Genomic DNA, 26,116 nt, shown 5'->3' with positions numbered 1-26,116 from the left:
CATGCTTTTCCCCATTACTGTATCACAGACTTCAAGGCAAAAATTCAAGCAGGATGAGATGCCTGGAATTTCTTTACCTCCAAAGTGAAGGATTAAGGCAAACATTAAAACAGGAGGAGATGTCTGGAATTTCTTTAACCTCAAAGCTAAGGAGTATTTGCAGCACCTTCAAACATTGCGTCTTGGATCACATTCATTAAGCACTGCTGCAGAAAGCTTCTCAGAGGTGCAAGTTATTTGGTTCAGCTCCTTGTCACATCATCCACTACACCTACATTCAGCAAGTGCAAAACACCCTTAAGGTACGGTGCAAGGGCTGATTTAAAAGCTTCTCCTCTCTAACAAAGGGCATGCAATGAATGCAGAAGCAAGGAAGTGATTAGTATTTTTGAAGGGATGTTGCCATTTCACACCTGAAACCTCCAGCTTAATATTTGATTGTCAAATTAGATCTAGGCAGCTTCAGTAGAAACATACTTTGTGCTCATACTCTAAACATCTATGGTAGGTAACTAAATCTAACACTTAAAAAAATTTCGTGTACTTTGAGCTAAGAGTATAATCACAGTACATCTGGCATTTAAATAAAATAACCATTAGCACAGGAAACGCTAATGTAAATGTACTGGGCCAGGCAAAGACAGATGAATATGGAGAAGCAGCATGGGACTGGATTTAATGCCATGTTTATCAGGGATTTGCTGTACTGAGAAATGCAGAGAACTTCCTGTGGCAGGCTGAGTTCAGTTACAGGATTAAAAATACAGGCTGTGACTAAAACTGTAGATTTAATTATCTGGCTTAATTGGACAAGGAGGAAAAACAGCTCCAATATAGGCTGATTGCTCCAAGAAGGCAGCACACTACTTTCATAAAAGCTAAGACACCCACAGAGCGCTACAAGTTGGACAGTTTTTCATATTGCCCATTAAAAAAATGCAGGTATCTATTTGTTAACGAGAGCAATAGAAATGTCCACTGGTGTTTAGAAGGAGAAACATATTACTTGAGATTAATTGAATTATGCTATACCAAGCCTACAGATTAGCAGCAAGTTCCAGCAACACTTCGACCTGCAATCAGTGAACAATTCCATAAAATTTCAAGTCGTGTTCACAGTTATTAACCAAATCACATACACAACTGGCACCAGGAGACACGAACCAATGGCACAAAAATTACCCTCCTCAAAGCAGGCATTATGCCCAACCCTACCAGTGACTCATGAAATGCCCTGCAGCAGGTCATTTGATGTCTTTGTGCCTCAATAAAATAAGAATAATACTTTCTCGCCTTCGTACTAATTGCCACTTAAGATCTGTAGATGAGAAAAGTTATGGAAGTGATTACTAATAAATCACGTCATGATATTCCGAGGCCTAAATTCATTTCACTTGTCACTCAGTGGTGAGTAAGAGCAGTATCCTCTCTCTGAAGCTTAATCCAATTTGTTGTGGCTATTTTTGCAACAGCCGTACTTACTTTCATGGTCCTGTAGGCTTCCTTTGATGTCCCTCTGATGATTGCACACCATTACAACAAGACCACACCAAGGGTCCCACCACTGAGATGGACTGTCACCTAGGCTGCTGCAGGTTTTACTGGTCCCTGCACTGGGAAGAGAAAGGAGGGTACATCCCACATGTTTGTGGGCTCTCTCATGGCCCTGGAGCCACAAAGAGGTAAGAAACAAGTATTTCATCAGCAAACAGGGCTCAGCTGGCATTCCTTATTTATCCACATGCTAAACTGGATTACCTAAAGCTTGACGCATCACCATGCCCCACACAGGTCACCAGCATTATTATCCCTGTTGTGCCATGGAGAAACCTGTAATGAGATTAATGTGATTGCCCAGGGCCATAAAGCAAATCCAGGGATGAGCTAAGGACAGAGACAGGATCAGGACAGCCTCCATCAGTGCTATGCTTGGCTGTGCTTTCACACCCCCAGCCACATGCCAGCACCAGGGTGCATGGAGCAACTCTATCAGCAAATGAAGGAAGTGATGCAACTAAACAGCAACCTCAGAGTGTCGCAAGGAGGACTGTGGCATTTCAACCATCACCTCTCTGACTATTGGTCACACAAGTGGTACTGAAAAGTATTTTATCTTCTAAGGCTCTTTCTTCAGGAGAAATTCCATGTGCCAGTCTGCTCCTAAACTCCCACAAGAGAACAGTACAAACAGGTACAAGAGAAAGTGTACAAACAGGTGAGAATATTGTCTTAGACAAACAAGTGTTCAGCAACTTGTTGTGCTTGCAAGGATGAATCACTACCTCCTGCAAGCTGTAATTTACTGGGAGGACACCAACCAGCTCTGTGTGGTAGGCAGGTGAAACCAATGCCTCCCCACTTAATTGGCTGTTTTTCTCCAACCTCAAACTTGGTTGACTAGGAGGATCTCCCATGCGCTACCAAACCCAGAAGACAGATTTAGTGACAAGTTCCCTGACAAAGACATTGTCTAGCGAGAAAAAGACACCTTTCCTTAAATTTGAAAGCCTTGGCTCGCTCTCATTTTCAACTGATTCAAAAGACCTGAGTCTCAAGAAAAAAGATCTTGTCTTGGCCAAGAAAACCTTTATTGTCAAAGGTTTCAACAGGACTTGGGGAAGTGTTAGTCAGATCATGTGCAACAAAGGAAAATTAACAGGTAATTAATAGGATGCATTCAAGCTTCTCTCTCATTAAATAAAAAAGCTAAATTTATACTACAAAGCAGAAAATATTTGGATTCAGCCTTTAACAATGCCCTCATTATTCATAAGCAAGTGCCCTAACCACAGAAAGTTGGGCATCATCTCCTCTGACCTCCTCTGACTACATTTTTTTTTTTTGATGAAAGAGCGGCCACAAGAGCTCACTAACAAACATGCAGATCCTGTAGCGCATTCATGCACAACCAGTTGGCACACCCAGAGATCACCTCCTCAGTCAGACCCGTGGGGAATTCAGTCTAAGAACACGCAGTTCAGGAATTACAAAAGCAGGTGCAGGCATGAGATCAGCATCCGAGATCCCCAGTGAGACCATGAGGCCACCAGCACCAAGAGCTTGCTGCACAGCAGTTCCAGCGCTTTGGGAAGGACAGAGCGCATTCAGGGTACACACGCAAGTTGTAATGTAAAACACGACTGGTGCTAGGACAGGACATCTCCATGCTGACAAAGCATAGGAGCACATCTTGCTGCTCACGTGTCTTCATGTGACTCTCACTTAAATGAAGCACTTTCATGGATAGGGGAGCAGGTAACACTGTCTTATTTCACAGTCTATAGAAATTGATCAAAAGCATTTCCTTATTTTAATTTCTGCATTTTGTTAATCTGCCATGAACAATCAGGTACTACAAAGCTGAGAGCAACACAGACATCTGAACTGTTTATGGTAGTAAGAAGAGAAGTAAAGGAGAAACAACTCCCACCCTAAAAGCTTAGTCTAAGAGAATACAAATTTCAAATGTCATTCAAGAAGGTCTACAGCCTCTTTTTAGACACAAGGTCAGACAAAATGGAAACAACTGCCACTTCAGACCAAATCTCTATTCTTGCATACCCTATAATTTCTATCCTTCTCACAGTTCTCCTGTGTTCCTGCTACTGGTTCAAACATCAGAAATAACCAAAATATTTAGGACAATTCAGCTGAGATCAGCTAATTTATTGTATTCTCAGAGGTAGAGGAATCACTACAGAATAGAAAACTCAGAGATGTCATCTGTCAAAGGTACTTTGACCATGCTTACAGAACTGTATCATATAATGGTCTTATCCAGTTTTTCCCAATCAGTGGAGATCCACGTTCCCATTACAACACTGTGTCACTTAACATAATTATACACCGTTCACATCACTATCACCACACAAGTAAGGACATTAATGCACAAAGAAGAGAGAAGGAAAAAAGTCTCCAAAAACCATGTTGTCCAGACAGTAGGAAAGACTGAAAATACCGTCTCATGTATTTGGAGCTGAGCCTTTCTGAATAAATTAGCATTCAGCCAGTGAGGACACATGGAAGGAAACTTTACCAAGTGCCAAAAACGACTTGTCTGAAAAGAATTCAGTAAATAGATTCCAGCGTCTGACAAATGTAAGCTGCACTGAATATTATCAGAGACGGCAGTACTTCTTAATCATGTGGACTGCATTTTTAACTGGTAGCTCCTACCAGTGAAGTCCAAAAGACAATCTGAAGGGTCTCTCCAAGGAGAGGCAGAAACGGTCAGTGTGACAGATGCTGCTGGATCAGGGTATTCAGAACTCACTGCATGAACCTTATCAATGTGTTATTTATTTTCACAGACTTGTTCCAGATTGTATTTATGGCACAAGGGCTAAGATCAAGAGCATTTCTTTCACGAAATGAGGCTAATGAGGGCAATTAACCCAACTCCAAAATATACAAGCTGTGCAGATAAGAAGTCTCATTTGAATTTTGCTATTCTCGCAAAAAGCAGATGGATTGATCTGACTGGTTTCATGGGACTTCTGCCTTGCTGTAAAAGATTAATGCTCTCTCCCTTTAGCTACAGATCAAAAACCAGGCCAGCGGGTGAAAATAAAAGCCTCATGATCCTAAGAAAGGACCTGCAAAAAAAACTCGTCTCTTGCCGAGATCTCCAGGAGGTGTAAGGGTGACCAAATGATAGGAATTGGTACACTCGTGTTTTACCAAGCATTCTCTCTAGCAGGTCACTGCTGTGGACCAACATGATGCTCTCCAACAAGAAGAAGCTATTAGGGCAACTGCCACTGCCAAGAGAGGAAGCCACTGGTATGCACGGCCCTGAAGCAAGGCCAGATCTGGATAAGAGAATATGAGAAGGAGCCAGAGCCCCAGAGTTCTGACATCACCAGACTTCTCGGAGGAGACCAGATGTGGTCATCATCTTGCTCAGGGTATATCTGGAGGATGTACCAACTCCTCACTCCCTCCACAGCCTCCTCCGGGCCTTCACACCCTCTCATGCCCTTCTCCCTGCCTCCCCCTCCTCCCAGCTGCAGAGATGCTCTTTCTTGAGGCTGCTGCTCCCTCCAAAGATGACACAGAACAGCAGTTCCAGATGAGTTCAGGTCTGAAGACAGTTCAGGCCTCCCTCTGGCCTACTCCTTGAATTGTGCTTCTGCTGCCAAGCAATTGGCAGCTGCAAAACAGGATTCCCCATAGAAGCATGTGCACCAAGTATTCTCAGGGGTTTCACAGAAATAGTCACCCCCATGTGCAAAGCAGCGCAAGGAAACAAGGCAAGAGATCTTGATCCAAAACTCTGGATTAAGACCTGCAGCTATGAGGTCTTCTACAACATCATATTCTCCATGTAATTAGGGGTGGAAAACGTGAATAACAGAATACTTCACTTCTTTGAGTGGGTGATAAAAAGAGTTGGGAATATTACTTATGATCAGTAGTGGCTGGAATTTATTCCATTTGGTTAACATCTGTTAACTAAACAGGTGTTATTTGGACAGGGCCTCTATCATGGCATCAACCCACAGCAAGAGAGGAGGGAAGCCAAAAAGTCGAAGCATGGATCATATGATTTTTGATCCCAAATGATTCACTTCAGCTAAAGGCTGTTACTGGAGACACAAGGCAGACTGCGTGGATCATCCCTAGGAGCTACTCATTTAAAGCTCCCTTGGCTGTACACACATACATTTGGAGTGGTTTCTCATGAGTATTTGCTAAGTGGCCCAGTATCCTCATTCTTATGGTAGACTTCACAGGCTGTGGTTTCACTGCCAAAGCCTTCTCTAACAAAAACAGCAAAAAGCCTACCCACTTACACGTTTGTGGATTGCTGCCAGGAGCAGAGCCCCATAGGCTTAAGAAACATTTAAGCAAATACCCGTGATGAGGATGGTGCTTTCCAGATACTCAAAAGTAGGAAAGTCCCACATTCAGATGTTCAGCAGCTGAGGGAGCATGCAGGAGCCAGGGCAAAGACACAGAAAAAGACACAACAAAGAAACCACCCCAGTGAGACGGACTGCAGCAAAACTGACCTGAGAAAGACAATCATTATGCAGAAGAAGAACTCAAGCTAATTTCTTAAAATTAGCTTTTAGGCATCACCCTGCCAAGCTCTCACCAGCCTCCTTTATTGCTTACACCTACCTGCTCCTGGTGAAATCTACTATTTCTTCCATTGCTACAAGTCACCCATGGTGTGCAGGGGTAAGGAAGGGAGGCACACCTGTGTTACTGGTTGTCTCCTCCAGTTGAAGAAACCCAGCAATCCACCCCTCCACAAATTTCAAAGATAACAGCACCCAGAGGTACCTCGTATCCTATATCACAAGACAGAAACCTCTCTAAATCCACTGACTGTAAAGAATGTATCCAAAAGCCTCATCTGCTAACAAATTCTGGCATTTGATGGGAGGCAGCAAAAGGCCTGCTCCCAAAGTCTCCTTTCTCTGCTCTCAATACTCTTTCAAAATGCACCTATAGAGTTAAATTAATATGGATGGTTTTTTAAACTGGCTTTAAAATGCTTTCATTGCACATGGAAAAAGGAATCTATCATGTGGAATTCCTGCAGCTTAAAAGATATTTTAAACAGAACAATACAGTCTGTAATGGTCTTTTCTATTTGGATGGTAATTCCATCCAGAGGTCCCAAAGAAGCAAGAGATCCCAGTTAAGCTCACAGCTGGCCATGCATGTGTGTCTGATCCTCACACACCAACCAGTAACTGCCTCCCCACCAACAAGCTGCCAGTCCATGCACACCTGCACAGGGACACAATGGCAAGAGACAGGAATGCCAGCATTAAATATATTGCTTGTGACCCTTGTAATAATGCATATTTAATCACCTATCAATAACTCTAATGCTGAATGTAAGCTTTTTAAAAGGGGATTCCCAAAGTTAATTGCTGCAGCTTTGGTTTGTGGAAGCAACCTCAGATGGTCAGGCTTGAAACAGCTGACATCCCAGTCCCAAACCTCCGCCATTCCCAGGGTACACAATCACCCTTCCTGCATTTGTCTTTGCTAAAAGACAAGGGGACTGTCTCCTGTAGTGCAGAACCCTGGGTTGGGTGGAGGAGTGAAGCGGGTACCAGACTCCTCAGGGCCACCAGCACCAACATAATGCAGTAAAGGGAGGGTGCAGACAACTCTTTCTCAATGGCCAGAGCATAAAAACCCAGACTGAGCAGGGTTTTTTTTACAGTTAAAGCATCCCACAGTCATTTTCCTCATCCCCACCAAAAAGGACACTGACTGGTCCACCCGTGGGGGCCTTTTTCCATTCCCCAAGTGTCCAAATGCATGCAATGCCTTTCATATTTTCTCTCTCTGTGTACTCCGTCCATTCAAAGTCCTCCTCTCAGCTCATTTCTTACGAGACACCCAGAGGTTATAAATCTACAGAACTCCCCCAAAGACTACAGTTTCACAAACAATCACATCCCAGTCATTTCCTCTCTGCAGTTCTCAGTCACATCCTGTTTATTCTGCATCTATCTTGTTTGGATCACAAACTCTTCAGAGCAAGGACTTTTCACATTTTGTGTCTACGCTGCTGGAAGCATGCTGGTGCTACCCAACTCAGAGCTGCTACGGTCAGAGGAGACCTCTGCAATTATCTAGTCTGGCCTTTTGCACAGCGCTCGACCAACTTCAGCAAATGACTTCTGCATTAAATCCTGAAAATCCCAGAAGTACACTGCTGGCATAAAACCATTTTATTCTGCATCATCTCCCAGGTTAGCTGCATATTTAGTGTTTATTCAAATCCGTCCAGTACTTACAACTAGTCTGACATTCACATTTTAGGATGTTTTCCAAAACACACATGCACCTTATTTCTGCAACCTCTGCACTGAAACTGCAGTTGCTAATTACTTACAACACTTTGCATTTGCCAGGTTCATATCTAATGTACCTGCCCCGAGATAAGATTTGCTCAAGAAAAAGGAACCGTAATATAAATCATAGACTTGCACTCCTGTTTTTAAGAAACTACGTCTGTAAAAGATTAAAGACCTGAAATGATTTGACAATAGAGTGAAGGAAAAGAATGAGCTGATGGCATTTGTTGGTATGTAAGGTATTCTTGTGTTAAAAATTTATATATAAAAACCTGTCATGCACTCTGAATACCTGTATTAACTTTAATGCACAACATGCTATACAGTGATCTTCTTCTGAAGAAAAAAAAGATTAAATTCTTTTGAGCCAAGTATTAAAAGCATTCTTAAACCAAACATACACAAAAGGAATTCTCACAAAAAATCTGTTTCTCATCTGTCCAAAATTATATTGGCTTCAGCTAAATTCAATCAATCAATACTCAAAGAATAAAATAAAATAAAACAAAATAAAAAAATATAAAATAAAATAAAATAAAATACCCTATCCAGTTATAAATTTTTCTTTAACTACAGTCATCTGAAAGTGGAGTAACACTGACCTAACTTTATAAGCACTTGTCAGCTGATGTTGGCCACAGTGCTGTCAGGAGCAGAGAACAGTGATTCTTTGCTCATTTGCCAAGCAGAGACCAGAAGTGACCCACCACAAATCACACAGCAAGCAGCACAATCCAGAGGGAAAATAAACAACCGACTAAAATGAATGGACTATGAGGGATTTGCGCCTGTCCTACACCATGCACCCAGACAACAAGGTACCAAACAGCTCAAGGAAGAGCTGCAACAACTTTGCTCCATGACAACTAGCAAGTCATTCATGATACGCAGATTTCCTCATTTCTTCCAAACAGTGCCATCCTTCTGTCCATAGTGAAAGCCTCTATGAATGTGGTATCACATGAGGCGTTACACAAGAACAAAGAGCTTCCACAATTTTCTTTTAATTGCTATGACAACTCTGTTTATTTGGATTTAAACATCATCTTGGGATGTTTATACAGCAAACAGCACAACATGACAAGGCAAATGGGACAGGAAGAGCCAGCAAAATGCTCGTGTGGGTAACTTCTGTACAAATCACATAATGCCAAGAAAAAAGCAAGAGCCAACAGCTATGATGAAAAGTACGGGGGAGTTAAGAACCAAACCAAAACAAACACTTCTCACCATTTCCCTTTTTTAGCAGGAGCAGCAATCATGTTTGCAGCTCCAGTGCTGGGAAACTGGAGAGGACTCTACAATTCTGTCCAGCTGCAACTGTGTGTCCCCACCTGCGTTTGGAAGTGGGATTTTAATTTACATCATCACCGCCTTGCACGTGCATTTCCAGGGCTTGCTGAAGACATGCTGATTAAATGAAGATGTCCTGCATTGTCAGGTAACAATTGTGCTTCCGACTGTGCTCATAAATATCAGTTATTAAACAGCTTCACAGGACACCGCCTGTAGTCGCATGTTTAAAACCTCCATTTCCCTGCAAAGTTGGGCTAAAACAATATAAACACCACTCAGACTATCACAAAAACTGTCACAGAATATAACTGGTACTCAGTCATCTAATTAAAGCCTGGGATGCTGCATTTGTTTGCCATCCCACAATCTCACAAAACACCTACAAGCACAGACAAACTTCAGTAAAATGCAAGTTAAAAGAGAACACAATCAGGGCAGGAGGTGATGGAGCGGAGGAGCCCATCAGTGACATCCCACAGCTGATCTCACCAGGCTGACACTAACCCCAAGCACCACTGTGACCAAATCCAACACAGATGCCAAGGGGGAGGCAGCTCTACCAACTCTCAGACTTAAGATTCAGTCACTATGCAGCAGCAAACTGGTATACGGTCCTGCCATGGTTTTGAAGAACTGAGCAATTGTCTTCAGACACAACAGACAACTGTTCAAAGCAAGACACTGGAATGAAGAGAATAAGAACCTGCAGCCAATCTCAGGGACTTCCCAGCAGCTTGGGACATGGTCTGGCTCCACCAGGAGTTTCCAGCACCCAGCTGGCAGGCTCAGCACAGAGCAGATGTAGGCACTGGGATGGGCTTTTCATAACACCTCCATTTTGGGGGTCAGCCTCATGATGTGCAGATCCAGGACATTCATTACATTAGAGTTTCTTGTGCTGCGTTTACATGAAGGTCACATTCCTCTGCAGGACTGCCCCCCGTGCTCCCAGCTTCACATACTAGTTTTCCCATATAACTTCTCAGCAAAGCATGCTGTCTGCACTGAACACATGGTTTTACTAATCCAAATGGGCCACATAAACAGAACAGCTCTATTCTCATCTAAGGACCAATTTACCTGCAGATCTTCCAAAATTACTGTTAATAGAACTACTTTCAGTTAAGAACTCCAAGGACAAAAAGATTTTTGTTCAGTTTTGATTTCAAGAGGGAATTGGTAGAGCAAAGACTAGCTAATTAGCTATTTGCCTTAGGCACTGGTTACTACAGGCTTCTAGTTTAGTTTCAATTTCTTCACGTTTCCAATGATGATATCTGTCCCATTCATATTGGTGGCTTCTACAGCCTTGGAAGAGATGACGAACTATTTTGCAAGCACACTGGATCGGGAACACTGTGAGATGTCTGGTGAGGTCCAGTCAGCAGTGAATGCACTCTCCTACACGCTATTAGACACGATTAAGGCAAAATGGCAAAATGGAGGCAAAATGTAGATGCCTCCATATATGTCCCACAGATGTAACCTGCTCCTGTAAAGAACAGGACAGGAAAAGGGGAGAAAAGAAGAAGGAAGGGGAAAAAGAAGGGTCTCTTCAGGGGATCTTCTCACCCCTAAGCAGAAAAGAATAGACTCTGGATAATCTTCAAACAAACCAACAAACATAAGCAGTTCCAAATTTGCAATTCCAGTTGCCCGTGGGGACAGAGAGCACATACTGCTCTGTGCAGATCACACAATACGGAAGAGCCCAGAGAACCCAGAGGCATAAAGCCCAATCTCACTACTGCAAAGCCTTACTTACTTAACTACCAACACAAAACCAGTTTTCTTAGGACTTAGTGGTGAAACATGTCATTCAGGCCAAAGGCAAACATCTAAAAACAGCAGCAAGGTGGGGATTTTTATTTTTATTTTTTTTCTGAAACTGAAGTCTGTAGCAGCCTTTTTGACACAGAAAAATAAGTTTCCCCAGAAAGTAAGATGCATAGATGATCTTCAAAACTAACATGACAGCTACAGGTGCATAAGAAACACCATTAGCTCCCTAAGTATCTTTTGGGGACTGGTTAGACATGGAGCAGCTATAAATCACAGCAAGCCCTTTCTAAGGGAAGCAACACTGGCTGCATCTGTGCAACAACTGCATGGAGGTCAGGCTGGCGTGTTAAATCACTTCTCCAATGAATCACCCCAACAGTTTTGAGCACAGTATTTAGTTTCATTACCATCCCTGTAGAAACTGGTTAGTTAATCTCATTTAACCCTCTGTGCCAACATTCGTATAGTTTCCATTGCTGCACTGGAATCTGCAGATAACATGACCTGGCTCAGTGCTCCTGGTGCTCCCAGGATCAATTACCATTTCACACATCAGTGTTTCTTTACCAAGCCATGAATGTCCTCCAGTCGATCATAACTTCAGTCCCATGCTTCAAGAGTCTGATCTTTGAAAATTTGCTACTTGGCAAGATTTACTGCAACAAAGGAAGATCGTCCCAGTCGCGCTTCTGGCTATATCCATTCACACTCCCCACCACTGCAGTGGCCACTCGATGGTTTAAGTCATGTGATTAAAAAGAAAGCGATGGTAATTGTGCAGTAGCTGGTCTGTCAGCTCTCTGAAAATAATGAGCTCTCTTCCTCCTTACGTTCACCACAATATATCTTTAGAAAAGTCTTACAGAGATTAATGCTCAATTGCTGTAAATGAGCTTAGCTTTTTTTATTCCAAGAGAGGATCTGGCCCCCAAATCCTGATAAGCCATTGCTCTAGCATCCCTATTAGAAGAAAATCCTGTACTGGAGTTAAGACAGAACTTTGGCCTCATGTCTTGCCTGTAAATTCAGTGACAGAGATTTGGCATACTTTCTATCAACAAGCCAGGCCTAAGTGTGTACTTTAAATTAAGCTAAGATACAAGACATCAAACACTCAAATCTTAACACGGTAAGACAAATCCAGTGTTTCTGCTGCTCATCTTCACCTTAGCTGCCTCTTCCTCATGCGTTCCAATGGGAACATTAACGTCACCTGCTCTCAGGCTGAGCACCGTGGGAAGCTCATTCATGGCAATGTCAGCATTTGAAATACTGGATCCGCGAGCAGCAGCTCTACAGCAGACCCAGCCGGGTCCCTGCAGCACCCCAGGTAGTGGAGAAGTGAACCACGTCACAGGGAAGAAGGCCTCAGGGAGAACATCGTGTTCCTAAAAACCACTGTGATTTCAGGCATCTGTTTTGAAACTGCAAGTGCTATGAAGTGACAACATGCGAGCCACAACCACATGTTAGAAGAGTTTGTTTTATATCACGGGGTCACACTAAGAGCCCATTATAACTCTGGTTAACATTCCCAGGCTGGTATGCAGCGACGCAGCCCACACAATGCCTCAGCTGTGGTAACGAGGTCTTGAAAGGCCTCTCTGCGAGGTCTCTCACAGACTGGTGCAATCCTCCCCACCAGCCTTTCCCCTTCCCATCACCATTTACGCCCCAGCTGCATCCAGGTGGCAGCACAAAATCTGGCTCATTGCTTGGGAAGGATTTTTTGCACAAGCTTCACGGTTCAGCAGATCTAAGGCTGTGGCTTAAAGCTTCCTATGCTGGCCACCTAGCGTACAAGTGTTCCCTTAAATAACCCCTGCTAGAACTGGGGCTTCCACAACTTCATGGAAAGTATTTGGATCTCAAACAGAACATTTTCTTAAGCAAGCTATAAAAAGACTACACCACACAACTTAAATGGGTTGGCTTTTATGGATCCAAGTGCCAAAAAATAAAAAACTAAATAAATCTGGCACTAAAACCCATTAAATAATAATCCACCCAATAATATGGCTGCTCAGTGACTTTAACAGAGATTCCACGAATCCAACCCTGGCATCCCGCTCAGCGAAGATGTGCAGATTAGCAAAAGGAAACAGATGCCAGAGATGAAGGAAAATCCTGCCTTCAGATCATTCTTTAACAGGAAAAAAAATAATCAGTTGAATCAGTTGAAGATAGACTCCTTCTCCACACATTAATACAAGTGTCCCTTCAAGTACTCACACTCAGAGCAAATTGTCACATATGAATTTTTATGGCTGTTCATTTTCAAATCAGCATAGCCCAGGCTCTCACTGCCTCAGCTGAATATCTTGCAGATGCCACTGAGTTTCTAATCTCCCGCAGAGCTATCAGGATAGGCTTGTTTGCTCACTTTACTTGCTAAAATTCTCCAGGTAAGCTTTACAGCTACAGAACAAAGGCAATGTCGCAGTTGAGAACAGATGTGGAGTATTCGATGCCCTTCCTCAAACACTGATTTAAGTGATCATTGTGATCATTGTACACGAATGGCCTTTTCTCTCAGACACACACATGTACGTTCTTGAAATGTATAAAGCCAATGCCCTAGATCTGTCACAGTCCCCATTAATAATTCAGATTATTGGCCATTTTACGCACATACAATGAATGCTTCCAAAATTAGCTTTTCTTCTTTTTTTTATTTTTTTTTGTTTCCCTCTTTTTCCTCTAAATGACCCACTTGGTGTATTTGCTATTTGTAGAAAAAGCTGTATGCTTACCTAAAGCTCTGAGAGACCACAGAGCACCTCTCCCAGCTGGAACTGTGCTTGGATGAGACCCACAGAGATTATCTATTCTGGTCTTTTGGCACTAGCAGCTGAGCAGTGGACACAGAAAGCTTTCTAAGACCACTTCTGACAGGGAGCACACTCCGATAAGCAAGTGAGACAGTGACAATACTATTTCAGTAATGTCTGCAGCGCTTAATGCTGATGGAGTTGATATTTTTCAGCTCCGGTCATTCCTACAACTAGTAAGAGTATAAACAAGAATTGCCATCTTCATTTTACACTGAAATCACCAGCTTCAGGTATCTATAATTTTTCAGTAATTTTTTTGAAATGAAGAAAAGCCTTCCCTAGGAACTGTTAAGCACTGATAACAGACCAGGATACAGAGCCATTTTCCACCCACCGAGAAGAAATATTTACCATCCCCACTCATGCACTGCACATGCAAGCTCCCTGCCAGCACCCTGCACATGCAGAGCTTGCCTGCAGCACAGATCTGCAGTCCATCCTGTTTACCACTTAGGACACACACTAGAACCAAACCAAGCTCCACCTCCCAAAATCCAGAAGAAAAGCAGCTCGTGCAGATGTTGAAATTCTGGTGAGAAAGACAAATGATAAACAAATTTCCTAAAAGATGTGCCTTGGGACAGTGCTATCCAGCAATTTCACTAATTCCCTTGGTAGGGAAAGTAGGAGAGTGCAAATGGAATCTGCAGAAAACAGACTGCTGGGAAAGTTGTCAACTCAAGAGGATGCACAGAAGTTTATTCAGAACATCTGAGGACTAAAACAACTGATGGGAGGCGCAGCTTAAGATCAAGCCAAGTGCAGTCATGCACTCTGGGATTAAAGAAATATGTTCTACAGCTTGGGAGCTCAACAACCATTGGAAATGATATAGAAAGACTTGGGTGCTCATGGCGAGACCGTAAAAAAGCCACATGTTGCCTGAGGTCTCAGTGAGGCACGGGAAAACAGACAAGACACTAGTAAGATATTAGCTGGAACAATGTGATTTCAGGTTACTGAGTTCAGGAAAGGTTAAGTGAAAGTGAAATAGGGCAAGAAAAGTTCAGTAAAATAACCTCCCTCATAAGACAAAAAGATAAAATGAAATTGGCTTTGGTATTGGAGGAAAAGGGGGGCTCCCTTTGGATGAGAAAGGGAAAGATAAGGCAATGTAAACCAGCCACAAAGAGGTTTAGGCTGGAATTTGAAAAAAGGCTTGTGTTCATCAAAATAATGCATGTTGAGAAAAGCTTGCCAAAAGGAAAAATAAGGCAGGAGGTTGATTGTTCAGTGCAAGAAAACTGAATGAGATAGCCCAAATCAAAGCCAGTCATGCAGGATGTCCAATGCCAATGCTGGTAACAGAGATTCTCATCACATACAGTCCACAAATCCACTGACCAAGATGTGTGAGCTGCATTACTACCCCAAGACCTGCTAGACCATCCTTCACCTGCAGCCAGGTCTTGTGCCATCACTGGAGGGGCATGATGCTGAAGGTGTACAGAGAGCTGAGATACACGCTACCAACATACAATAAAAGCTGTTTTACATATGGACTGGTTTCCTGAGTTAGTGCTCAGTGAAAAAGGGAAGACACTTCCTCAGAAAACCTAAGGTTTTTTCTAACCAAGTCATAGGAGTAGAGACTGGTGAAAAGCATGCCAGTTGACTTGATGTCATCAGGGACAGAAGAAAAACTTTGGTAAAGGCAAGGAGATGCATGAGGCTTTGGAGGGAAGAGATGAGATGGCCGCTGACGAAGGCTTCAGCACTGTGATAGCAAGCAATTCAGCACAAATCAGCACTGTGATAGCAAGCAATTAACTATCACAGCTGAATTCCTCACTATTACACAGTATTACCCAATAAAATTAACAGTGCAGGCAGGTGCAAAGGGCCATTTACAATCTTGCTTTTCCAAATTAAACTCTGTTCCAACAGAAAAACATGAAGGTAAAAAGGTGAAGAAGGGAGAGGAGCGGGAAAACATAGAAGCTAATTAATGTCAATCACTATAAAAACCCATGACTGATGCTTTTGACACAACTAAGACAGATCCTCTGCAGACATTCAAAGGAGCATGAGAAGGGTGCCAGAGTGCTGCATCAAAGTGGGATAAGCAGAGAGTCCCTGCATATCTACAAAATGCAAAAATAGTTTGCTCAGATATTTATACAGACTGCCCTGAAAGTAATGCTTCCTATTTATTTCCATGGAAACTACAACAGATACAAAGAGCATAGTAACACTATTTGATAGAGCAAATTCTCACCTACATAACACTGTTTTTCAACACAGCCACCACCATTACCTACGTATTTTCATTAGCAATGAACAAGAGCTGGCATGCCACACACAGACGTCTCCACCAGCGAAGATGATCCACTGTTCACAACTGCTATGACAGTTTCACTGCTGAAGCATACCACTCACCACCTCACTGTGTTCACAGAATCACAGGGGTTGGAAGGGACTTCAAGCGACTATTATAAAGTCCAACCCCACTGCTAAAGCAGGCACCTACAATAGGTTACACAGGTAGGCATCCAGACAACTCTTGAATATTTCCATAGGAGACTCCACAGCCTCTCTGGGCAGCCTGTTCCAGTGCTGTCACCCTTACTGTAAAAAAGTTCTTCCACATGGAACTTCCTGTATTCAAGTTTTAGGGCATTACTCCTTGTCTTATCACTACATACCACCAGAACAGCTGCATCCATTTGCCCCCACCTCCATTTAGTTCTTATTCCACCTCACCATCCACTCAATGGCCTCAGTGGCCTTCCCCAATTTCTTACTCTTACGGAAGTAGTGATGTTTAAGCACAAAACAGCTCTCATGGGCACCCTTACCTTCTAACATTCTAGCCCATGGAACACTTCCAAGCAGGTCTTTGAAGAAGTCAAAATTGGCTCTCTTGAAGTCCAGGGTATCAATTCTACTAATTGCTTTGCTTATTCTACATGAGATCTTGAACTCCATCAACTTCTCAATGCTTCATCGCTGCATCCCAAGCTTTGCATTCCAAGCTTCTCCTAACCACCATATCCCTGACCAGCCTTTCCTTGTTATTAAAAACAAGCCCTCCTTGTCAACTCCTTCACCACCTACATCATAAATGCATTACAGGAACCAAACCTTCTGTGCTTGGCCGAGTTGCTTATCCAACAAATATCAGGATGGCAGAAGTCCCCCAAGAGAATCATTGCTGGAGATCACACGGCTACTTCCAGCTGTCTGTAAAAGACCTCATCCACTTCCTCCTTCTGATCAAGTAGACTGCAGTATACACCCACAACACAGTCACCCATGGTAGTCTGCTCCTTAATTCTTACTCACATCCACTGTTTGCTCTCCATAAACGTTCAGGCAGCACCGATGAATGTCAGTGGATGCCATTTTTTCTGCACAGATAAATTAAGAGAAATATCTTTGCTTCATCTGCACTTTCATGTCAGATGCCATTTGTCAGACTGCCTCTCAGCTGCTATCTGTCACACGGTAAATGGAACGTAACAGAATTCCAGTGGGAAGGTTCAACCTCTACTGTCATACCACCAATATACACCTCTGATCTCATAGGCCAATACAAGGAAATAGGAGGCATTACTTTTCAAAGCAGCCGTGTACATACAAATGCCATTCCAAATGTTGGAGGAGAGAACCTATGGATGTTTATACTTTCAGAATAATCTCAACAGTGCATGTTTAAATTGCCTCTGTGGGAGAATAAGTAGAAACTCCAAAACAGACTCCAAAGGACGTGCATGCACAATTGTTGCTAATAACCACTTGCATGCAACAGAAGACTGCCCCAACATGCTTTTCTTCCAGGCCAGTTTTCCCATCTGATTTAGAAAACAGAAGCCATAAAGAGCACTACCAGCTCTTTCTGGGTTTTCTTTTCCCACAAGCAGTTATTTTGTTCACAGCAAGGTACAGTTTTGGAGGTAGCTTTCACTTCCATCAAGCTTCAAACCTGTTATCAAAATGCACAGTATTCACCAGTCATGGTGAGGCTTCAACTCTCTGGTCACAAGGAAAAAAGGGGCCACTAGACAAAAGTTTATAGAAAGACAAGTGCTCCGTTTCCCTTCACTCTTTGGCCACAATCTGTTGCTGTCATTTGGCTGCAAAGCTGGGACTAAAACACCTGACACCCTGTTCAGTGGGTAGATCTCAGACTTCACTGCAACACGAAAGACAGATGCTTCCTACTCTTAACTAAGCACAGCCAGGAGGCTTTGATCAGCAGTGGTATTGCATATTGGAAACTGTTCCTGCTCTTGAGATCTGCATTAAAAGCTGTAGTAAAAAGTCTCTTTAAAAATACCAGCATGAGTTCTCACATCCCTGGAGTGCTCTCTTGCAATTCACCTACAAAGCAAACAACTGCCTCTGGCCAACAATCATGTTTGTTTCTAAAGGGCTCATGGAAGACAATACAACACATATTTTCCCATGTTCCTCCAGTACTGTCCTGGTTGCTCAACCAGCTGCTGCATTTTGCAGGCAGCTGGACTCTCTTAAATTTTAGTTTTAATGGTGAAACTAACTTTTCAGCCATGAACCAGATTCCAGTTCAGCTTTCTGCATCTCTAGCAGCTGTTTCCGGAAGGCTGCTCAAGTACTGCAGCTCAGTGGCGGCCTCTTTAGAAGTTTCTCCCCTGGAGGATAACCTCAGAAACCATCTTGGCTAGTCTCAACTTCTGCTTTAGAAGATGCTCTGGAAGGCACTCCATGGTTTTTAAGTGAAGGCAAGACTTTAAAAGGATTGCAGCAGCTGGACTTTAGACACGAGATGCTGTCTGCCTTTATCCACAGTTCAAAACACAGCCCACAGCCAGGAGAGAACAGTCACATTCCAGCAAAATGGTGTAAATCATGAATAATTCCACTGAAGTCCAGCTGGAGAGTGCAGCCTAAAGCGAGGTTTCCCTTTGAAGCCCTACAACTCCTGAGCTCCGTTGGAAGACCCCAGTGACACCTTTGGCAGCCAGAAGACATTGCCGTATGGACACACGTACACTTCCCTGTAACACGTAAACACTGGAGTCTTAGCCCACACTGTAGTTTCTTTACCACTCCTTAAACTCCTGCAAAACACAAGTTAGGTCTTCACTACGTCTCTGCATTTGACAGAAGAGGAGCTTCCCACCTCCAGCCCACATTGAGGACACCAGCTACAGCCAAAGCTACCAGCAGAGATTGTGCAGAGCTGAGAGCTTCCTTGCGTGGACCAGACATCCAGTTCTTCCCCTGGGGATCTGGCTTTGATTCAATTCAGCACCTGCTATTCCTCCCTTCAGCGACTCAGCCAGCCAGCAAGACCAGAAAGCTTTCATTACGTCAGAGGTGTCACTTAAGCAGGAACAGAGCGTTAACACAATTGCGTTGAGAGAACAAACTCAATCTCCCAATCTCGGCTCATCTCCCCTTCCAGCAGGCACTTCACAGAGATTTTCTTTCTCTGGCATTTGTAGAAGCATCCCTTCCCTAGAGAAGCATTTCTCTATCCCATCCACAAGTACTTTCTCACTCTTATCGTCCTCAGTCTGCTCTTCAAATGCCAGCGTGGGTAATTCACCAGGGCAGATCCATTAAGTCTTCAAAAAACTCCTGCGTCACTGCTGGGTCTTACTAAGCAGGTGGTGCCTGGTGGCTCTTACCACTACCACTTTACTTTTTTGTCCATTATTTCATGGACGTGAAAAAACTGAGGTGACGCTACACACAATGCACTTCTATACCCTTCACAGCTTTATTTCCTTGAGATATAACCTCTACTTTACCGAGGAAAGCAACTTTCCCTGATTTCTTATCAGTTGGCTTATTACCCCCCAAGCAACAGAAGCAGTTTACACTGTAAATGCCACTTCACAAACAGCAGTCAACAAATTCCTTCTGTATCCAAACTGAAAAGGCATGAGTATGAACTCAGCAATCACACTTATCTCCAGGTCATGGGTCAAGACTGATGGACTCAAGAAGCCACTTTAATTAAATATTTTCACATTTAAGAATCTGGGAAAGAGCCATAAACTCAAGCCAGTCAGAAAACTATACAGCACAAGCCAAGCAGTCAGCAATGGTCATTCTGTGTCTGGAAGATCACCTCTCAGCAAATTATTTACATGTTGTGGTCATTCTTATTTTAAACATTTCTTTTAAAAGTTGTTTTCTACAAGCCTGTGTTTAAGGATCTCTGTAATTTCTTGTTTTATCTGCCTCATCCCCTCTCCCTTCTGCTCTTTCAGCTTTGAACTAGAAGAGCACAAGAGTTGTGACTAGATCAATCCACCTCGCAAAAGATCCTGTCCCTAAAAGAGGAAGGTCAGTGTTCAAAGACATAGGACAAAATCCTTTCCTGTATAGTGCTCTCGACAAACTGCAAGATTATCTGGCAACAACCAGTCTGGCCCCACTAATGCACTCCTAAACTGTTCTGGATTGTGGACAAGAACTTGAAAATGTATTTCCTTCCTGCCCAGTAGGGTGAGATTCCTGTTTCTACCCATAACTCCTGTGTCAGCAACATCAGTGCTGCCCTGCTCCTTTCCCTGCTCACCAGCAGCTGCAGGGATTTACAGATACATTCCCTGTACATACTCACAGTAGTACTTGGAAGCCACACAGTGGTTTGCTGAGACAAAAGGTCAAATTCTGCAAGTTACTGCAAATCTTCAGCACCAGTAGAGTTCATCCAGAGTCAAGAACTTCTCCAGAATATAGGAAACACTTAGGATGCCATGGGACAAATCAAGTGAATCATGCCGATGTGAACCACAGCCCCAAGAAAGCAATGCTAGTAGCTATGCAAACAGCCGTACCTTTGCAGTGGCCTTGAACTTCTCTCTCAAAGCACTGGAATAAGTCTTAGTCCCTCTTCTGTTGTTAGGAGCACAGAAATCTCTGAAGCATGCAATGGATGTAACCTGCTCCAGAGCCAGTGTACCTGGCCATCCCACTCCAGTGGAGGGCTCAGAAAATACAGCCATTCTGCCTGTGAGGGCCTAGGAGCAACAAGGCACTTCTATAGGGGTCTACGAGCAACAAAGCCACTTCTGATGTTCTGTTTGTGTTACATGGATCTACACTGCTCCAGTTAGCCTGGTTCCAATACAATCCATGGTGCAGCAGCCACTTTTCCAGAACCAGAAATGCCGGAGATACGCCTCTGGGACACAAAATGGAGCAAATGTGGGTCATTAAGAAGTGTTTCCATGAATCCCAGTTCCCTGTGCCTCCAAAACAGGATCCTGACCTGGATTAGCTTTTGACTGAAATGACAGGTGATGCCAGTCAGTGATCACTCAGTTTTTATGAAGCATGCTGCACAAATGGTTAACACTTCCACCGAATCCGGGGTTAAGCTCTCACTCATTCTGGCCTACAATGGAATTCCACAGGGTATTTTAACCAAAGGCATAATGCCTCATTAGCAGTCCCAAGCTGCTACAGGTCCTTAGACCAGCAAAACACTCAGTGCATTCACTCTAGAACTGACAGCACTCCTACGACAAGCAAAATAATGATCTTCATGGTTGCTTCCAACCCAAGCCATACTACAATTCCATGACCAGGCAAAGCAGAGGTACCACATCCTGCCTCCAGGCTGAGCACCACACTAACAGTAACCTGGGCTTTGTGGCAAGTCTCCATCAGAGCCTCAGCTATCATGAGACAAGGTCTGCAGTGTGAAAGAAGGACTGGGAAAAGGGACAGGACTATCAGCCTAAGAGAGTATGCCTACATGAGCATTTCTATGAATGCACAGCATTTTCAGATGACACAAACTTCCCCAAAGCCCTTACTACCTTCATGAGGCTAGCTGCAAGCAGCTCCCAAGATAAATCCTATGAAACATTCTCCAAGGGCTGCTGCCTTCCTGCTGTTCTCGAGAACATGCAGTACCCACTGAAGCATCCATTTCTACCCACACGTGTAAATGGGCTACCACTTCAAGTTCTCTGTGATCACACTCTTCCAGGACTGTGGACTGTGCCTTAAATTAACTCACAAAACAAGCCAGAAAGAAAGAACACAATTTGACAGTTATATCCCAAGGCTAAAAGGAAGAGAATTGAAAAAAAAGGAGAGGAAAAAACATAAGAAAAAAAAAGCCCAAACCAGCCAACAACTCTTTACACCAAATGAGCAATTTTATTAAGGAAATAACATCTGAACGAGACACACCGCACACACAAGTTCTGCAGCTGTAACCTCTCGTAGTTGATGTTTCTCTTGGTGCTACATAAGGCAGAAAATAATTCAGCTCAGCCCCAGAGGGCTTGTGGTGGCTCTGCGGTCATAGCAGGCACAAAGCATAGTAAGACACTAAAAGCAGACCTTGTAAGATGTATCATCTGCTCAGAAGCTTCTTTTTTTCTCCTTCTGCAGTGAACTACAGACCAGATAGGCTTTCAGAGACATGCCAGAGTTCAGCCTCAAGGGAAAGGCTCCAGATGACCAGAGAGCAGCCCTGGGCCACCACAGCCCTCCAGAGGCTGTCCTCTTCCCAGGGACAGTCCCAGGGCAAACTGCAAGCAAGGAGGAAATTCTCTGCATGTACACAGGGGACACTGTCCCATGGCAGACAATTCAAATGTCCACAGTTAGAGCTACAGCCACTATAACAGCTCCACACCCATCACTTGGAGGAAAATTCCATGATGTTTCCATTCCTTTGGATTCAAAGAAGAGCACTGCGCCATACAAACAAAACACAATAGGTACCAGCTGTACCACACCATGCTTCTCCATCAGTTTTTACCCTAAGCCCACGTGGTTTATAAAACAATAATGAAGTACTAAATAGCAGTGAGATACACCAGGCTACCTAGTGTTTGCTGAAATACACATGACATTTACATAGAAACAAAAGGCATCTGTGGCATTTTACATACCTGAAAGCTTCAGAAAGTTAGACCTTGTGCTCCGCTCCCCACAGTCACAGCTCAAGGACTGCTGATCAGATTCAGACCGAAGTCTGCCACATTCTCCTTCCCTCTGGGGACAGGTGGGCAGATACAGATGTCAGAGGGAAGTCAGGTACCAGAATCAGGGTTAATGCTCTTTACTTTTCATGCCTTTTGCATGTGAAGAAAATGATTTTCCACTAAAGACTGGGGATGAGATCCTCCTCAAAGGAAGAATTCCCTCTGCTCAAGCTTAAAGTCCATACACAGTCATACATCTGCTAAATCACAGTAAGATCCTTCTGTACTGACACAGGTTTTCTATTTCAAGAGGATTAATAATGTGCAGGCAACATACTTTCCTGACTATGCAGAAAAATTAGGATACGTAGCATATATCTTTAACACATTTCCACCTAATCACATGCGCAGAGATACATCATGCTAGATGACTAACCCTTCCGGCACAGCCATGTGAGGAACGCAGAATTAAACTGATTTTCTAAATACCATGACAATATTTAGTCACTATGTCAAAAATCATTTCAAGATTTCAGAAAAGGTAACACAAGAGACACAAGCTCTCTCCCCACGAAAAAGCTGGAGGCACATTGCTGCAATAGATACGCAGGTCAGTGACATGAGGAAATGCATTCACTACTTTTCTTACCCAAGTTTTACCAAAACCAGCTGTAGGTTTCCCGTCCCTCTACACCCCTCCATGAGGAGGCATCTCCTTTTTGAGCCAGGAGATAATGCCACAGAAATGCTCCCTAAAGAAAGGCTGAGATGAGGAGATAAGGGCGAGGTAGAGAGCCCCAGTTTCTGCTGTTGAAGGTGCAACTAGCAGTCTGCTACTATCAGTCCATATGAAATGGAAATTGACAATAATGCTTTTGGATGCAAGAAACATATCTAATGAAGCACCTCTAAGAAAAGTTCAGATAACACCTACCTGAGCCAGAAAACACCAGCTTATCATCTTATTCAACAACTGACAATATTTTGGAATTAATAATGTAGGATACATACACATTCCTAACAAATGTGCTGCCCAGAGGTGTCAGAAACATTGTCAGGACAGAGAGGAATCAGCCTTTCTCACCAGAGCTGCTGCTGGTCGAGGTACTACCACATGCTATTTCTGAGCAGCACGGGGTTCAGATCGCGGACACATAAAACCAAGAGTTGTGTGAGCAGCGCAGCACACACACACAGAGCAGGCTGTTGTGCAACACAACACTTCGACACTTCCCATCTGCACTCCATTTCAAAGCATATTTTACTTGTTAGCTTCATTTTGAAGGTCCCCCCGCAGTTGAGCTGCAAGAGAGGACGCTGTCAAAATGCAGAGCTGAGCAGAAGCATTGAGCCTGCATCTCCATAAAGTAAATGTGAAGTAGGAACTAAGTATGCCTATGCCGTACATGCACAGAACCCACTGAACACCAACAGACATTTCTTTGCTAGAGGATCAGGAGATATTTAGAGTGCAGGATGTCTGTGGCACACGAACGCCACCAAAAGCTCTCCTAAACGAAAGCAAGAATCACGCTGGATTTAGGAAACGATCATTCAGCTCTATTTTCTGCATCCAATTGAAAGACAATATATTTCCCTTACGAAAAGCCTCCAGTACGAAAGCTTGCCAAAGGAAGCTCCTCTGCAAGGCTTTCAGCAGCGCTTTCATTTTAAAAATCCAGTCCTCACACGTCCCACGGGAAAGCGTTCCGTGCCTTGAGTTGCGGAGGTTATCCTCAATGGCACTGCCCGGCGCGCTGGGATACAGCCCTGTCCCCTCGGCAACGCGAGCCCCGACGAAAGTTTCTGCCCAGCGCCGAGCCCGAAGCCCCGAGTACCGACCCCCCAGCACCCCCTCGCCGGCCCCTCGCGCCCCGTATCCCCGGAGCCTCCCCAGAGCTCCGGCCGCCGGGCTCCGCACACCTCTCCGCGCCTCCGCCGGGCTCCGCGTTTTGGCAGCGGCCGTCCCCCGCCGCCCGCGGCTCCGCTTCATCACCTGCCGCCGAGCCGCCGTGCTGCTACCGCCGCGGAGCCGCCGCCGCCGCCTCCCTCCTCCCGGGCGCGGCTGCAGGGCCCCGCTCCGCGCCCCGCCCCGCGGCTCCGAGCTCCGCGCTCCCGCAGCCCCGAGCTCCCGCCGCCGGGAGTGCGCAGCGCCGGAGCTCCGACACCCGCCCCGCAACCTCGGCTCTGCCCGCCCAGCTCCGAGCGCGAGGCTTCTCCTATGGGAGTGGGTACGGCCGGAGCGGTTCTCGCTGCTACGCACTCGCTCCGACCACACCGCGCTCTCGTGCACTTTCTCCCCTTCGGAGATGTTTCCACTCGGGGCATCCAAATTAAAATTCCCCATGCAGCTCACAGGGTTTGTTTTCTTCCCTGTAGTGCAGCTTGATGTGCCAAAGCCAAGCACCTTCATTGTGGGCTGCGGTTTAACATCACGGGGACATTTTTCAGGTGCATGGCTGTCCCAAAAGCAGTCATCTGGTACTCAGTACTGTATCTTTTCACTCATAAAGGCTAAACTACACAATTACCTATGCAGTGAGCAGTCTGTAATCAAGACAAGGATGAAACTCTTCCACTGAGTCCCACGCTGTGTTCTAGCTGCCCTCTAACTGCTCCACTTTGTTCAGAGGAGCCCTTTCTCTGCCATACAATACTACCCTATGCAGAAATCACCATCTCTCGTTTTTCAGGATTTTCAGCATGATTCTCAGCCTTTCAGGTGTTGAGAGGGAGGCAGAAGAGACTCTCGGCTTTGCTCCTTGGGCCGAAAGACAGAGGGCGGTGTCAGTCGGTGCCCCTGCTCGCGGAGAGCACAGGTTGTAAATTAGGAGTCAAATAGGAATGCGCCAATAGTTAACATACATAGAGCCGACCTCAGGGAAAGCTTTCCATCTTCAGGATTTGTCTCTTTCTGGGGCTCAACACTGCAAACCCAGAAATGCCTCTCTTCCAGCCATGATTCATGGCCTGACATCCCCTGAGAAAAAACCTCACCATCCCTTTCATTTAAAAGGCAGAGAAGAGCTCAGATGCTGAGCACAGCGAGGAGGCTGCAGCGCTCCATCAAGCAGGACGTGCAAAAGTGAATGCAAAATTCAGAGAGAAGAAGTTGTCCTGAGTCTCTGCCCTAAAACCGGTTTCTGTCTCATCCCCATGACCTGGTTAACATTACAAGAAGCCGTGCAGCAGGATTCACACCCCAGGGTGCCTCCTTTTGTCTCCCTTACTGTTTAATAATCATATACAGAGAAGAGACATCAGGGGTTATCCCATGCAATCTTCTGTGTGACTGCTGGATGTGGGACAAAAACGGAGACAAGCTGCTCTGGCCCAGGCAAGGCCAAAGTGCTCTGTATGGACACACAGTCCAGTGCTTAGGCATCAGGAAAGCCCCAAAACATTGACCATTTCACAGCAGCAGCACAAGGAGTTCACAGTTTCTATTTAGGAGCTCGCATTCCATTGAAATTTGTGGGAATTTGGCCTC

General features: G+C 44.4%; 1 protein-coding gene and 1 long non-coding RNA gene across 5 annotated transcripts in view; both read right to left on the bottom strand.

Annotated features, from left to right (window-relative positions):
- The window catches only part of PDZD2 (PDZ domain containing 2), a 196,910-nt gene that overhangs the window by 91,441 nt on the left and 79,353 nt on the right, over positions 1-26,116 (bottom strand). Inside the window, exon 1 of one of the 4 annotated variants that reach the window (XM_052670571.1) lies at positions 24,550-24,684. The exons of the other annotated variants lie outside the window; for them this stretch is intronic. The gene's annotated coding sequence lies outside the window, so the exon portion shown is untranslated. Of the gene's footprint in view, positions 1-24,549; positions 24,685-26,116 lie in introns of those variants that run through there. 4 annotated transcript variants of the gene reach the window in all.
- Positions 21,831-24,429, bottom strand: LOC128074596 (uncharacterized). The gene is made up of 2 exons (XR_008203238.1): positions 22,594-24,429; positions 21,831-22,392 (listed from the first exon to the last, which is right to left on the bottom strand). It is a non-coding gene; the product is annotated as an uncharacterized LOC128074596 (long non-coding RNA).

The sequence above is a fragment of the Tympanuchus pallidicinctus genome, unplaced genomic scaffold, assembly GCF_026119805.1.
Source record: "Tympanuchus pallidicinctus isolate F22 unplaced genomic scaffold, pur_lepc_1.0 scaffold9, whole genome shotgun sequence".
NCBI classification, from domain to species: Eukaryota; Metazoa; Chordata; class Aves; order Galliformes; family Phasianidae; genus Tympanuchus; species Tympanuchus pallidicinctus.
This window is presented reverse-complemented; position numbering and strand designations above follow the sequence as displayed.